At 37.5% G+C, this 16,225-nt stretch overlaps 1 non-coding gene across 1 annotated transcript; it reads left to right on the forward strand.

Annotated features, from left to right (window-relative positions):
- The first annotated feature begins 576 nt into the window (after window positions 1–576).
- On the forward strand, window positions 577–681 carry LOC144292026 (U6 spliceosomal RNA). The gene has a single exon (XR_013359563.1). It is a non-coding gene; the product is annotated as a U6 spliceosomal RNA (small nuclear RNA).
- Window positions 682–16,225: the final 15,544 nt, after the last annotated feature.

Consider the following 16,225-nt stretch of genomic DNA (forward strand, 5'->3'; position numbering starts at 1 on the left):
CTCTGCTGTACTTTTAAAACAGAGCCTGGGTTAGTCATTTCTAGACAGCCATTCATAAAGCGTACTTATAACTAACTCTTAAAACAGGTCATCTTATTTGTTCAGAAGTAAAACTTAAGATTTTTATTTGTTTTCCAAGGTCTAAACCAGCAGTATGTGATGCGCAGCTTTATGGTTGGGAGGCAAAGCGAAAGAATAGATCTCTTCTGCAGAATGTTGTGTGTCCACCTTACTATACCAAGATCACGGTGCTCTCTCTCAATGACACAAGGAAATGTCACATGTTAACTATCAAGTCAAGGAGTTGCAGGGCAGGGAGAGAAAGCTTTTCCTGACAAGCAGTAACAAGCTATAAAAATAAGCAAAGATTGTTGAGAACCATATGGGCTGTATAAAAACCCAAATGGGGACAGCCCAGGTGGCTCAGTGGTTTAGCACTGCCTTCACCCCAGGGCATGATCCTGGGGACCCAGGATGTTAGGCTCCCTGTATGGAGCCTGCTTCTCCCTCTGCCTGTGTCTCTGCCTCTCTCTCTCTCATGAATGAATAAGTAAAATCTTAAAAAAAAAAAAATTAGTGCTCGCTTCGGCAGCACATATACTAAAATTGGAACGATAGAGAAGATGAGCATGGCCCCTGCGCAAGGATGACATGCAAATTCATGAAGCATTCCATATTTTTTCTGCTGTTTGAGACAGAGGAAAAGAAAATGATTTGTGTAGGTTACTTAATGAATGGTAAGGACCATAATAAAGGTCTCTGATAATTTCAAAAATAAAAAATAAAAATTATATTAAAAAAAAATTTAATGGGCCTCTGAACCCATAATATGAGACCTGAGCTATGTGGCCTGAATCTCTGTACACTTCACTGGGACTTCTTATAATTTTCACTACTGCTATAGTGGATGCCAGAAAACAACACCTCTTGATTTTGTCCTCATACTTGAAAGATATTTCCACTGGGTACAGAATTCTAAGTTGACAGTTGTTTTCTTGAACCACACTGAGGATATGGTTTTCTGGCTTCCATGTTTGGTGATGGGAAGTCAGGTGTCAAGTTTAATAGCAACTCCTTTTGTGTTAAAAGAGAGATCTTTTCTTTTGATCTATTTTTAAGATACTCTCTTTGCCATTAGTTTTCTAGAGTAGTGGATTTCTTTCTTTTCTTTTCTTTGTAATCTTTCTTAGGGTTTCTGATACTCCTAAATCTGTGGATTCAGGCAATATTATTTTTTTAAGAGAGAGAGTGCATGCATATATGAGTGGGGAGAGGAGCAGAGAAATAAAGAGAGGAGAGAAACCTAAGCAGACTTTCTGCCAAGTGTGGAGCCTGATGTGGGGCCCAATCTTACAACCCGGAGATCATGACCTGAGCCAAAATCAAGAGTTGGACGCTCAACCAACTGAGCCACCCAAGAGCCCCTGGGAAATACTCTAAAAAAATTAAAAAATAAAACAACATTGCCTCTGTCCCATTCTCCATCTCTTCTATTTCTGAAATTCCAATTGCATGTGTGTTAGACCTCATTCTATTCTCCTTGTCTCTTCATTGCTTTTTCGTATTTTCCACCTGTCTCTCTGTGCTGCCATCCTTAATTTTCCTTTCACTTAGATTTTGGCCTGAAAATTGCATGCACTCTTGTCATCTCTTCAATGCTTTTGAGAAGATTGTAAAACTGTATTTTGTACAGCATTTCTGGTAGTTTTCATCAGAATGGTTCGTTTGTACCCTTAGTCCATCACAGTCCCAGAGGCTAATGTCTGTTTGGAATTTATGATTAAATCTATAGTTACATGTTAGAAAATTTGTCCCATTAAATGGGTCTAGGTGATCTGTGGGGAACCCAAAATGTGTAAATATTTTTTACCATATTTCTTGACTCTGTTATATTTCATTGATCTGTGTTCCTTTTTTTTATGCCAGTACTGTACTGTTTTGATAACTATAGGCACCTGGGTGGCTTAGTTGGTTAAGCATCTGTCTTCAGCTCAGGTCATGATCCTGGAGTCCTGGGATTAAACCCCACATTAGGCTCCCTGCTCAGTGAGAAGTCTGCTTCTCCCATTCCCTCTGCCTCTTCTCTCCCCACCCCATCATGCCTTCAGTCTCTCTCTCTCTCTCTCAAATAAATAAATAAAATCTTTTTTTAAAAACTGTAGCTCTATAGTAGAGTTTAAGATCAGGGAGTATGATGCCTCCAGCTTTGTTCTTCTTTATTAAGGTTGCTTAATCTATTTTGGATTTTTTATGGTTCCACACAAATATTAGGATTGTTTTTTGTATACCTTTGAAAAATGCCATTGAAATTTTGATAGCAATTGCATTGAATCTACAGATGGTTTGGGGTAGTGTTGATATTTAATGATAGTAATTCTTCCAATTGATGAACGTGGAATATCTTTCCAATTATTTGCATCTTCCTCAATTTATTTTATCAATGTCTTATAGCTCTCAGCAAACAGATCTCTCACCTCCTTGGTTAATTAATTCCTAAATGTTTCATTGTCTTGGATGCTATTGCAAACAAAATTGTTTTCTTTATTTTTCTATTAAATATTTTGCTGTTAGTATATAGAAAATAGAAATGCAACTGATTTCTTTATGTTGATCTTCTAGCCTACAACTTTACCAATTTCTTTTATTCTAACAGTTTGTGTGTGTGTATGTTTAAAATTATCACTCTATAAGATTATATCATCTGCAAGCATAAGTAGTTTTACTTCTTCCCCTCCAATTTGGATGTATCATTATTTCTTCATGCCTAATTGGGATTAGGCTAGGACTTCTGGATTTGACTTTGATGTTAGCTATGGGCTTGTCATTATAAACCTTTATTATTTTGTATTACAGTCCTCTATACCTAATGTGTTGAAAATTTTTTTATCATGAAGTGATTGCTGAATTTTGTCAAGTACTTTTCTGCATCTCCTGAGAGGATAATATTATTTTTATCCTTTATTCTATTAATGTGGGGTATCATATTCATTGATTTGCATATGTTAAGCTACCTTTATATCCCAAAGATAGATACCAGTTGGTCATGCTGTGATATTTAAACTGGAGTCAAATGTTTGCTAGAATTTGGTTCAAAATATTCGTGTCTGTATTCATCAGGGATATTGGCCTATAGTTTTCTTTAGTCTTTAATCTGCATTTTGTAATCCAGGGTAATGCTGGCTTCATAAAATGAATTTGGGAATGTTCTGTCCTTTTTAACTTTCTGGAAGAGTTTAAAAAGGATTACATTAATTCTTCTTTAAAATTTAGTAGAATTCACTGGTCCTAGGTTTTTCTTTGTTGAAAAATGCTTGACTATTAATCCAAACTCCTTACTCATTGTTCATCTGTTTAGATTTTCTGTCTTCCTGATTCAGTCTTGTTAGGCTGTTTGTGTCTAGGAATTTTTCCATTTCTGCTAAGTTATCCAACCTCTGCTAGATGATTTTTTGTATTTTTGTGGTGTCAATTGTAATGTTTCTTCTTTCATTTACAATGTTGTTTTTTTGAGTCTTCTCTTTTTTTTTTTTTTCTTGGCTAGTCCAGCTAAAGTTATGTCAGTTTTGTTTATCTTTTCTAAAAGTAGCTTTTAGTTTCATTGATTTTTTTTTCTATTTTCTAATTTCTATTTCATTTATTTGTGCTATAATCTTTATTACTTACTCCCTCCTGCTAACTTTGGGTTTACTTTGCCCTTCTTCTTCCAGTTCCTTGAAGTATAAAATTATGTTATTTATTTTAAATTTTTCTTTTTTCTTAATTTAGGCATTTATCACTATAGATATTCCTATTAGAACTGCTTTTGGCTATATCCTGTAAGTTTTGATATGCTGTATTTTTATTTTCCTTTGTCTGAGGATACTCTCGGATTTCCCTTTGATGTCTTCTTTGACCCACTGGTTATTTAGTAGTGTGTGGTTTAATTTCCATGTATTTGTGAACTTTTTAGTTTTCCTCCTGCTACTAATTCCTAGTTTCATACCAATGTAGTTGGAAAAAATATTGGATATTTCAATCTTCTTAAATTTGTTTAGGGTTTCTTTGTGGCCCAACATATGATCTATGCTGGCCAATATTTCATGTGTGCTTTAGAAGAATATGTATTCCGGTACTATTGGATGGAATGTTCCATATGTCTGTTAGGTTGGAACTATAATATTGGATCTATAATATTACTGGGTCTATAATATTATTCGGGACCACTATTTCCTGAATGATTTTCTGTCTGAATCATCTATTCAATCTTGACAGTAGACCATCAAAGTTCCCTACTATTAATGTATTGCTGTTTATTTTTCCTTTCATTGTTTTTAATATTTGCTTTAAATAGATGCTCTAGTGTTAGGTGAATATATATTTACAATTATTATTATCTTCTTGATGAATTCACCCCTTTACCTCTACATAGTGGCCTTGTCTCATGATCAGTTTTTTTTTAAGATTTTATTTATTTGTTTGAGAGAGAGCATGCAAATAAACAAGCTGGAGGAGGGGCAGAGGAAGAGGAAGAAGCAGACTCCCCACTGAGCAGGGAGCCCTATGTGGGACTCATTCCCAGGACCCCAAGATCATGACCTGAGCCAAAGGCAGACACTTAACCAACCGAGCCACCCAGGTGCCCCACTTGTGATCAATTTTGACTAAAAGTTTACTTAGTCTGATATAACTATTCCTGCTTTCTGTTGGTTACCATTTTCATGGAAGACCTTTTACCCATCTCTTCACTTTCAACTTATACATGTCATAAAAACAAGCATGACTCTCCTGTAGGCAGCATATTGTTGGATCTTGTTTTTGTTGTTGTTGTTGTTGTTTTTAATCCTTAGCTATTCTCTTTTGATTGGAGAATTTAATTTATTTAACTTAAAGTAATTATTGATGGATAAGAACATACTATTGTCATTTTGCTCATTGTTTTCTGATTATTTTTTAGTCTCTTTCGCTCTTACCATCTTCTTTTGTGATATATTTTCTACAGAGGTATGCTTTATTTTTCTTTATCTTTTTTTGATCTAGTATAGAATTATTCTTTGTGGTTACCATGAGACTTACATAAACATTTTATAGATGTAACAATATAACTGATAGCAACTTACCTTCAGTTGCATCCAAAAACACTATACTTTTACTGTTCCTCCTTTCAACATGTTATGCCGTTATTGCTACACTTCACATCTTTTTATAGTGTGCACTCGATATCAAATTAATGTAGCTATAGTTATTGTTAATACTATTTTTTTAACTTTTGTACTAGAGATAAAGTGATTTACACACCACTGTTACAGTATTAGAATGTTCTGAATTTGACTATATACTTACCTCTACCAGTGAATTTTTTACTTTTATATGCTTTCATGTTGTTATTAGTGTCCTTGCATTCCTTTTGTGTGTGTGTGTGTGTGTGTGTGTGTGTGTGTGTTATTAGTGTCCTTGCATTTCCTTTTGTGTGTGTGTGTGTGTGTTATTAGTGTCCTTGCATTTCTTTTGTGTGTGTGTGTGTCCTTTCATTTCATCCTGAAGTACTCCCTTTAGCATTTCTTGTAAAGAAGGTCTCATGGTGATGAACTCCCTTAGCTTTGGCTTGCCTATTTCTCCTTTATTTCTCAGGGCTGGTTTTTCTGGGTGCAGTATTCCTGGTTGGCACAGGTTTTTTACTTTCTTTCAGAACTTTGAATATATCATCCCACTCCCTCCTGGCCTGCAGAGTTTCACAGAGAAATCCACTGATAGCCTTATTGGGAGCAGGGATTCCCTTGTATATGAGGAGTTGTTTTTCTCTTGCTCCTTTCATAATTCTTGCTTGTCTTTGATGTTTAACATTATGATTATAATGGGTCTCATAGTAATCTTTGCGATGATCACGTTTAGGGTCCTTTGAAATTCTTGTACTTGAATGTCCACACCTCTCCCAAGATTTGGGAAGTTTTCAGTTGCTGTTTCTTTAAATAAACCTTCTGCTCTTTTTTCTCTCTCTACTTCTTCTGGGACCCCCATGATATACATGTTTATTTGCTTAAAGTGTACCTATAATTTATGTAGGTCTTCTTTACTTTTTTTTTCATTCTTTTTTCTTTACATTCCTCTAACTGGTTATTTTCAGATGATCAGTATTTGAGTTCACTGCTTCTTTCTTCTCTGTGATTATCTGTGGTTGAAGCTCTTTACTTAACTTTTCAGCTCTGTCATTTTATCCTTTAGCCCTAGGATTTCTGTTTGGGTCTTTTGTACGGCTTCTATTTTCTTTATTAAACTTCTCATTTTTATCATGCATTGTTTCTCTGATTTTGTTTTGTTGTCCGTCTTTGTTCTCTTGGGTTTCATTTGGTTTTGTTAAGATAATTATTTTGAATTGTCAGGTAAACCATAGGTCTCTGCTTCTTTGGGGTCCGTTACTGAAGCTTTATTACTTTTACTTGGTGGTATTATATTTGATGATTCTTTGGGATCCATGTAGCCTTGCATTACTCTCTGTGCCTTTGAAGGAACAAAAATCTCTTCCAATCTTTATAGACTAGTTTCATCAGATAAAGACTTTCTCCTGTCTGTTCCCTGAACTGATAGTATCACCTCTGGAATCTTAGTTGTGCTGGGTTGGAGCTACTTATAATACTGTTGCTTGGTCTATGTTGGAATCCACAATTGGCCAGCTTGTTACCAGGGGCTCAACTGGGCATGGATCCTATCTAGTTCCTGGATGGATCTAGTTCCAGTACTTTGTTCCATTGGTGGCTCTAGGACAAGAATTTCCACGGTAGGGTCCTCAGTCAACCTATTACTATGTCCATGGTGGCTATGGATCCCACCAGTTTCCTGGGAATGCTGCTGACTGTCACTGCATAGGTTCCTGGGTTAGCAAAATGGCCTTGGACTATGGGTATAAAGGGCTGGAACAAAGCTCTTGGGCTATTTCAGATTCCATGGCCATGATTCATGTCTGTAGACCTAATTCTGTTGCAAAGGCAACAAAAATAAAAATAAACAAGTGGGACTACATCAAACTAAAAAGCTTCTGCACTGCAAAGGAAACCATTAATAAAAAGAAAGGCAACCTTCCAAATGGGAGAAAATCTTTGCAAATCACGTATCTCATAAGAGGTTAATATCTAAAATACACAAGGAATTCATACAACTCAATAGCAAAAAAAAAAAAAATCTGAAAAGAAATCTGATTTTTAAAAAGGCAGAAAATCTAAATAGATGTTTTTCCCAAATAAGACATATATATGGCCAATGAGTACATGAAAATATGTTCAATATCACTAATCATCAGGGGAATGCTAACCAAACCACAATGAGACATTCCTGCTGGAATGGCTAATATCAAGAAACTAAGAGATGACAAGTGTTGATGAGGATATGGAGCAAAGGGAACTCTTGTGCACTATTAATGGGAATACAAATTGGTGCAGTCACTGTGGAGAACAGTATGGATGTTCCTCAAAAAATTAAAAATAGAACTACAATATGATTCAGCAATTACCCTCTGAGGTATTTATCTGAAAAAAATAAAAATGATACATGCAGCCCCATGTTTATTGCAACATTATTTACATTAGCCACAATATGGAAGCAATCTAAGTGTCCATCAATGGGTGAATGGATGAAGAAAAGTGTGTGTGTGTGTGTGTGTGTGTGTGTGTGTATGCACACAATGAAATATTATTCAGCCATAAAAAGGAAGAAAATCTTGCCATTTGTGGTAACATTTGGGTGGGTCTTGAGGACATTATACTGAACAAGTCAAACAAGGAAAGATAAATACCCTATGATCTCACTTCTACGTGGAATCTAAGAAAAAAATACTAAGCTCATAAACACAGAGAACAGATTGATAGTCACTAGAGGCAGGGGGTGGAGTGTGGGAGAAATGGATGTATAACTATGTGGTGACAGATGTTAACTAGATTTATTGTGGTGATCATTTTACTATATTTATAAATATTGAATCATTATGTTGTACACCTGAAACTAATATAATGTTATATCTCAATTTTCCAAAAGGATAATAGGAAATATAACTGAGTTTAACCAGATAAAATACATTGTAAAATAAAAAAATACTAGAAAAAAGTGACAGATATTACACTATAAAATTTTACTCAGAACAAGATAAAGAACTACATATAAAAAAAAAAAGAACAGTTGTTTAGTGGGAAATTTTCAAAACCTATCAAGGAAAACTTTAAAACATTCCTAAAGGGCACAAGAACAAAAGATTAGAAACAGGGAGGTTCCAACAGTAAGAGGACAGGCAAACACACTATGGCAAAGCCACACAACAGGGTTCTATACAGCCAAACAGAAAGGACTGTAGAGGCTCTCTAAGTACAAAAACAAAAGAAAACAAAAATCTACAAGTTGTATAGGAAGTGAAGAAAGCAAAGTATTTAACAGTGCCTTTATTATGCTACATTTTTATGAGACAAAGCAGAGAAATAAGAATGTTCATACTTGCTTATATTGCAAAAACAAACACTAGGATGATAAACAAAAAATTAATGTAAATAGTTACACTATCGGGAACAAACTAGTTGGAGTGGATGGAAAAAGGGTAAGAGTAAACATCTAGTGCATACTTTTTTATGTTGTTTTGATTTGATTGAACCATGAAACTATATTACCTATTCAAATAAAATAAAACTTATCCAAAAATGTTCAAGTGGAAACATTTCTCTAGATGCATATATTTTTCAGATTCTACTAAAAGTTTTACTAGCACCAATTCACAAAAGGCGCCAATTTTTACAATTGTAGCTAACATAACACAATTACAATGCATTTCAGCTGAAATCCCACAGTATGTTACATCTGCATAAAGCAATTACTCCTTTCTCTATGGAGAAAAACAACAAATCACATTTTTAATATTAAAGTAAAACATTAAATTTCCCATTCTCATTATGTAATTGTTTTTTTAACCACTTTTGGAAGTTTAAAGGGATATTATATAAACATCTCTCTATTAAAAAAAAATTAGAACAAGATTCTAAAAGTCACAGAAGTCCTTAAAACAAACCAACAAAAAAACACTTCCACATTGTTGCTGTATCTAGGACTAAGGCCCTTATTCCTAGGCTTCTATTCTCTTAGTAACAAGTTAATTCATAAGTTCAAGTTTAATTCAAGTAGTTTAATTCATAAGTTTCAAGCAGTTTAATTCATAAGTTCTAGTTTAAAAAAAATAAATTCCCACATTTTTCCTGTCCATGAAAGCACATATATTTTAAGATAATATTTAAACAGAGCACCTGGGTGGCTTAGTTATTTAAGAGTCTGCCTTCTGCTCAGGTCTTGATCCCAGGGTCCTGGGATCCAGTCTCACATTGGGCGACCTGCTTAGCAGGGAATCTGTTTTTCCTTCTCCCTCTGCTCTCTCCCCTCAACTCATGCTCACTCTCTCACTAAATTAAATAAATAAAATCTTTAAAAAAGAAAATATTTGAATAGAAGCACTTATAACTTTATCAATGGCAGCTTCATATTTTCAATCAAGTATTTTTTAATTGTTTAGCTGGAAAGAATGTTCCCAGTTGTCAGTCATCCTTGAGACTTTGCCATCACGAAACACCATTTTTATTCAGTACTCAAAAAAAAAATCTGTGTTTATTTTGCTGAATAATTGGGGAATTTGCTATGATCCAATATGTTCTGTTAGTGATCAGTCATAGGAAATTGTGAGACCTAACAGTTATATGTGACTCTTGCAGAGCTTGCAGGGCCTATATGTGACCATACTGCTGGGTGTGCAGCATCTTGCCTGACATTGTTCCACCTGTATTTTTATCAAGAGGGCTCATCCAACCCATGGAATTGTTCCAAAATGGAATATTTATAGTATGGCCATGAAGAGAAGACTCACCACAACCAAGGAGGCCATACACACAGACCCATCACTAACTTGTGATGTGCCTCTGCTGGGGTTAGGGAACTGATTACAAGACTCTTTACTGGGGGTATTGGGCACAGATGATGCAGATGAATGAGAGCTCAGAAACGTGAGGTGAGAAATGAGAGATGAGGAATGCGGCAAAAGGGCAGGAGGAAATGTCCTTCTAGTGGCCATAGCCAACAACTACAGGAAGCAAAGTAAAGACAGTTAATAATTCTATGGGAATATGGAAATTCAGCATTTTCCAGTCTGTCTCAAGTCCTGAGGTCATTTGACCTGCATCTCCAAAGGGTTGTCTGACTTCTTTACCAGCCTCACATAACCTTTACTCAGTGGATGCTACCAGGTAACCCCTTTACTCTCTAGAGTAGGGCTCAGCAAACGCCTTTTCCAAAGAATCAGATAGTAAATATTTTAGGCTTTGTGTGTCCTACTATCTCTGTTGCAACTTCTCAACTCTGCCAAAGACAGTACAAAAAGAATGAACATGGCTATGTTCCAATGAAACCTTATGGACAATAAAATTTGAATTTCATATAGTTTTCACATTTAATGAAATAGCTCTCTTTTTTTTTTCTTTTAACCATTTAAAACGTAAAAGCCATTCTTAGTTTGTAGGCCATATAAAAACAGGTGGCAGGCCAGATTTGACCTGCAGGCCATAGTTTGCCAACTGCTGTTAGTGGAAAAGAACTAGAATATAAGTTGGACCCATCCTGGGCTATGCTCTTACAGTGTCATGTGGGCTGAGCTCTCTGTCTGCAGAACCACATGTTAATTATGATAATTGGTAAGGCCTCAGACCATTTAAGGTCTTCATTGAAAAGTCTACCTAATTCTTGCTTAGTGTCATAATTTTTGCTCTCTGTCTTGCCCAAAGCAACTCAAGCGTATGGATTTTGTGGTTAGAATTTAATGTTTAAAGCTTTACATAAAAATTGGGAAACTTATCTCATAAAATTAGAAACTTAATCTTGGTTGATGTTGAGGAATGTGTTTTTAGAGCAATGTCTTGACAAAGTAATAATGTCTGCTTTCCTCTAGGGCAATGGTTGTTAAAGTGTGGTCACCAGATCAACAGCATCAGCATCTGGAAATAGAAATGTAGATCCTTAGGCCCCACTTTAGACCTAGTAAAGGAGAAATTGAAGATGTGGCCCAGAAATTTGTGTCTTAACAACCCCTCAAATAGTCCTCATATATAATAACGTTTGGAAACTATTCTTCTAGGGAAAATCTTTAGACCCTCCAGAAAATAAGCATATTATAGCTAAGACTTGAGGTTACCATTTTATAAGAGAAGGTTGATGTGTTTAATTTGCTGGTGAGTGTAAAGGCACCCAATTCCTGGTCACGTCCAAGATAGTACTGGACCAACTTCCCTCCCTGCATTACAAGCAGAGAGCACACCTAGGACAAGGTGCTATACTTCACATGATAATTCAGGCACATGAGTGGTCCTGATTTGTTCTTTTCCTTCTCTTTCCCAGGTGTCCCCTCCAACTGATAATATTGACTAATAGAAGGGACATGGATGTCTGGGATGACTGTATGCATGTAAACAGGTTATAAACAGAGTAAAGGAGACAAACTGCTTTCTCACTGATAGACTTTTTCTAATCAGGGACCCCATTCTTCAAGTCATCTAGTTGCTTTAGGATTGGTAAGTGACAAGAGGAAATAGATAGTCCTTAAGAAAAGCAGCTTTTGGGATCCCTGGGTGGCTCAGCGATTTAGCACCTGCCTTCAGCTCAGGGCGTGATCCTGGAGTCCCAGGATCAAATCCCGCATCAGGTTCCTTGCATGAAGCCTGCTTCTCCCTCTGCCTATGTCTGCCTCTCTCTCTCTCTCTTTCTCTGTGTGTGTGTGTGTCATGAATAAATAAATAAAATCTTAAAAAAAAAGAAAAGCAGCTTTTGTGGCTACAACAGCCTAAGCAATTTCCTGACTAACCTCATCTGTGTAATTAATGTGAGATCATGGTAGAAGTCATGGTCATGGTAGAAGTGCCAAAAGGCATTGGGAACGAGAGGAAAAATAATGCATCGACCAGGTGAAACAACAGAGACCTTAGTTGGGTTCCTGAGTTATGAATTATGGGATGAATAGAGCTGACATATGCATTAAGGTGGTATAGGTTCGGGATCCCTGGGTGGTGCAGTGGTTTGGCGCCTGCCTTTGGCCCAGGGCACGATCCTGGAGACCTGGGATCGAATCCCACGTTGGGCTCCCGGTGCATGGAGCCTGCTTCTCCCTCTGCCTATGTCTCTGCCTCTCTCTCTCTCTCTCTCTGTGTGACTATCATAAATAAATTTTAAAAAATTTTTTTTTAAAAAAGGTGGTATAGGTTCTCAACAGAGCAGTAAACTCATCTGCTCATTTTTTTTTTAATTTTTATTTATTTATGATAGAGAGAGAGAGAGAGAGGCAGAGACATAGGCAGAGGGAGAGGCAGGCTCCATGCACCGGGAGCCCGACGTGGGATTCGATCCCGGGTCTCCAGGATCGCGCCCTGGGCCAAAGGCAGGCGCCAAACCGCTACGCCACCCAGGGATCCCTCATCTGCTCATTTTGAACCCAGGTTTATAGTTGCCCACAAAGAGATGGGACTTCTACAAGGGTCAAATCCAAGCTGGACAGTGCTTGTTGTCTTAGTCATTGTTAGTTTTTGATGGAAGTTTATCCAGATAGGAAGATCTGTCCATATATGTCATGTTCAAAGTGCAGAACACTGCTATTTTAATTTACAAGATAAGTCTCAATTCAATATATATACAAATCAAGGAGAAAGGAATGTTCCTTCATGAAAGGTTCAGGAATCGTTTGAAGTCATCTAGTGAGATGATGGCTGACTGCTTTTCTTTGGTTTTTATAGCAATAATCACCTCACCAGAGAGTGGACAGCATATCCAAATGACAACATTTTCTTATCTTACAGGATAAGAAAACTGTATTTCTGTCTGTGATGGGATGTAGGATTTGGCAGGTGAAAGGAGAACTTTTCCTAGGCTTGGTTAAAGCAAGCTGGAAGGATGTCCTATGTCCTGTTTTAATATAGGGCCAACATGTGGGAGTTATAGAAGTCTCCTAGGACACTGGTTTTTCCAAAGCCCTGATTTTTAAAATAGCAGCAATTTATTGGATGGGGTTTAAAGAGGAGTTACTTTTATAGTGTGAGGTTATGACCCATTGCTTTGTAAGCTTTCGACTTAGAGGAACTTGAAATTTAGCTTCCTCCCTTTTGTTAGGTTTTAAATCTTATTGTACCCATGGATGGCTGCTCAAATGAATTCAATACTCAGTCTTGGCTTCTCATGAAGGGCTACATTTTGGATTCTTTCAGAAACCTTGGGAAATTGTCCATAGACAGAACTTTGGAGAATCTCCCCCAAAGGGCCTTCAATATTCCCTATCATGGAAAATTACCTATACAATTTCTATTTAAGCAACCCAAAGATACAAATATAGTGATCTGAAGTGGCACCTGCACCCCAATGTTTATAGCAACAATGTCCACAATAGCCAAACTATGAAAAGAGCCCAGATGAATGGAAAAAGAAGATATTATATAGATATAGATATAGATATACAGATATCATACACCCAGTGGAATATTACTCAGCCAACAACAAAAAAAATGAAATCTTGCCATTTGCAATGATGTGGATAGAACTAGAGGATATTATGATAAGCAAAATAAGTCAATCAGAAAAAGACAATTATCATATATCTCATATGTGGAATTTAAGAAACAAAACAGAGGATCATAGGGGAAGAGAAGAAAAAATAAAACAAGATGAAACCATAGAGGGAGACTAGGAAACCATAAGAGATTCTCAATCATAGGAAACAAACTGAAGGTCACTGGAAGGGAGAGGAGTGGAGGATGGGGTAACTGCATGATGGGCATTAAGGAGGGCACGTGATGTAATGAACACTGGGTATTAGATAGGACTGATGAATCACTGACCTCTACCTCTGAAACCAATAATACTTTATATGTTAATGAATTAAATTAAATTTAAAAATTTAATTTAAAAAATTTCTATTCAAACATAAGATTGAGATAGGCAGTTCCCATCCATAATGTTTGCCAGAGCCTGGGGAAAAAGTACAAATGGATATCCACACACCATTTCTATCAATATTCAAAAGTTATAAATCAAAGTAGCAAATTATTTAAATAAAAGACGTTCTATAATCCTACTTAGAAAAAAAGATACTCTCATAATGACCTAGAAGTGTGATTCAAGTTAAAATTCTCAGACTCCTCAAAATTCTTTATCAAACACGGGAATATGGAGAAAGTCAGGCTCAGGTCTGGCCTTCCTCTTCTCAGCCCTGCTCTGTTGCATAGTCCCAAGGACTGCTTCATACACAGAGATACCCCAGGCATCTGGCTAAGCTCCCACCTTATAACTGCAAAGAGCTCCCTTCTCCCCATGCACTTGCCATGGGCCTAGGCAAGTGAATACCAATGACACAACCAAGAGCAAACAGAAGAGAGGACAGTGCAGGTTCTGGAAGCCAGCTTAGGACCATTTGCGAAAGGAATTCTGGGGTCCTGGACACCCAGAGCATGATCTAAAAGATGGTGGTGGTAGAGGTGGTCTGGGCTCCTGGAAGACAATTAGGGTGACCAAACTGGTTTGTCTAGATCTGCCTTGCTTTTAGCTCCACAAGTCCCATGTCCTGGGAAATACATCAGGATGCTAGAAGTCCCACTTTTTAGTCTTGTGACAGAAGATGAAAGGGAAAGTACAAAATCCATAGGACAGCCCTCGAAATAGAAGCTGAAAGTAACTTTGTTTTTGGTGTCAGATGAATATGGTGTAGATTATCTGTCTTCCATAATCACTGTTACTGGTCTTTCCCTTCCCCCAAAAGAGGAAAACTCTCCTAAAATTATTCTGACTTCTGTTTATACCTCACTAATTTCCGGATAATTATCTCTAATATAAAACCAGTGGGTATACTTTCCTTATGTCATGTATTAATTCTTTTCTATTCCAAGCTAGCCTATCACAGAGCTGAGGAATTCCAAAGCAATCTGAAAGTTCTTCCAACTGGGGGACAAGGATGTGGCTGGTTGGCCTCAGGAAGAATCAACTCCCACCCTTGCTGAGGCTCAAAGTTCCTGCCAGAAGGGTTTTAAGCTTCTCCTCTGTAAGATCTGCTACATCCAAAGTGCTTTCAAGCTTTGTGGTGAGTCTTTCCAGTTCCTCTCTAAGTTTTGGGAACGTTGCAACCATGGATGGCTATTCCTTTAGACTCAGCCCAGGAGACACAGAATCCTGAGGGACAGGATAATTGAAGGATTTTTTTTTTTTACAAAGGGGTTCTTAGCGTTTATCTATAGAATTTTCTTTTTTTTTTTTTTTAAAGATTTTATTCATTTATTCATGAGAGACACACAGAGAGAGAGAGCCACAGACACAGGCAGAAGCAGGGTCCCTACAGAGAGCCGGATGCGGGACTCGATCCCGGGTCTCCAGGATCATACCCTGGGCTGAAGGCGGCACCAAACTGCTGAGTCACACGGGCTGCCCTAGAATTTTCAATATCGAAATAATATTCATTCAGTGACAGCCTCCATATCTGTGTCATAGGCACCCAAGAAGGACTCTTAGTCATTTAGTGTGAAAAATAGAACTTCCTAGTATTTCTGAATGATCTATCCCAGCTGTTAACTCAGAAAAGGAATGGATGAGCCCTGGCACTGCCCCAGCCAATTGCCCTGACCCAGGGAATCCCAAGAGGTCTGGACAAATCGGAAGCACAGTACTTGGCTGGGGTTGCCAGCAGTGTTGCCAAGCAAATTTGGATAAACTCGTAGCAAAAGAAGCCAATAATTCAAGAGATGAGGGCTTGGAAAAGAGAAAGGGAGAAATTTATTTCAGACCTTGGCAGCAGGGGAAGGTGCCAGTAACCCACCTCTCTGCCTGCAAGATGGACACTAGAGGTTTCATAGAGAGGTTTGGGGCAAGGGTGGGCAGTGCACACAAGAGAGCAGGCCCAGAGCCTGTGGTCGTGAGTGGGGGTCGGTGTGCGTTCGGCTCACATTCGTAAGCAGGGAAGGGGACATGTAGGGTGTGGTGTTCTAGGCATTCCATTGCCCTCAGGGCCTTTCTGGCTTGGCAGTGGAATGTTTTGGTCATTGCAAAACACCTTCATCAATGACTCAAGAAAACACACTGAAAAATAAGAACAATGGGTTTTAATCAGAGCATGAGTTAAGCAATCTTGTCCATGCCTGGTTTTAACTATTGGGGTCTATAGTTAAGTAAGGGGGTTTGCCAACACTGGAGCAAAAAGCTCTGTATTTTTTATTCATTT

Source organism: Canis aureus, chromosome 20 (genome assembly GCF_053574225.1).
Source record: "Canis aureus isolate CA01 chromosome 20, VMU_Caureus_v.1.0, whole genome shotgun sequence".
NCBI lineage: Eukaryota > Metazoa > Chordata > Mammalia > Carnivora > Canidae > Canis > Canis aureus.